This window comes from Arachis duranensis, chromosome 2, assembly GCF_000817695.3.
Source record: "Arachis duranensis cultivar V14167 chromosome 2, aradu.V14167.gnm2.J7QH, whole genome shotgun sequence".
In the NCBI taxonomy this organism is placed as follows: domain Eukaryota; kingdom Viridiplantae; phylum Streptophyta; class Magnoliopsida; order Fabales; family Fabaceae; genus Arachis; species Arachis duranensis.
Window position 1 is genome coordinate 62,634,589 of NC_029773.3, and position 317 is coordinate 62,634,905.

Here is a 317-nt window from a genome sequence, read left to right on the forward strand (position 1 = left end):
ATTTAAGCTAGTCCAAGTGACCTGAAGCATAACCCGACCCAAAAATGACATCGGATAAAAATAACAAATCAGAACCTGATAAAATATATCTTAGGCCTGGACCAACCTGAGTCTTAAACACCCCTATTTGTAAATATTCTTTTAGGTAGTGTTTGTTTTGAGGTATTGAAGCTAAAATTGGAATACTGTGACTCAATATTGTGTTTATTGATTTGAAACTGGAACTAAAATTTCAGTCACGGAACACAAAATTTTAGTCTCTTTAGTACTTCCTAGTACTTCCAGAAAGTGAAAACAGGAGATTAAAATTTTAGGGG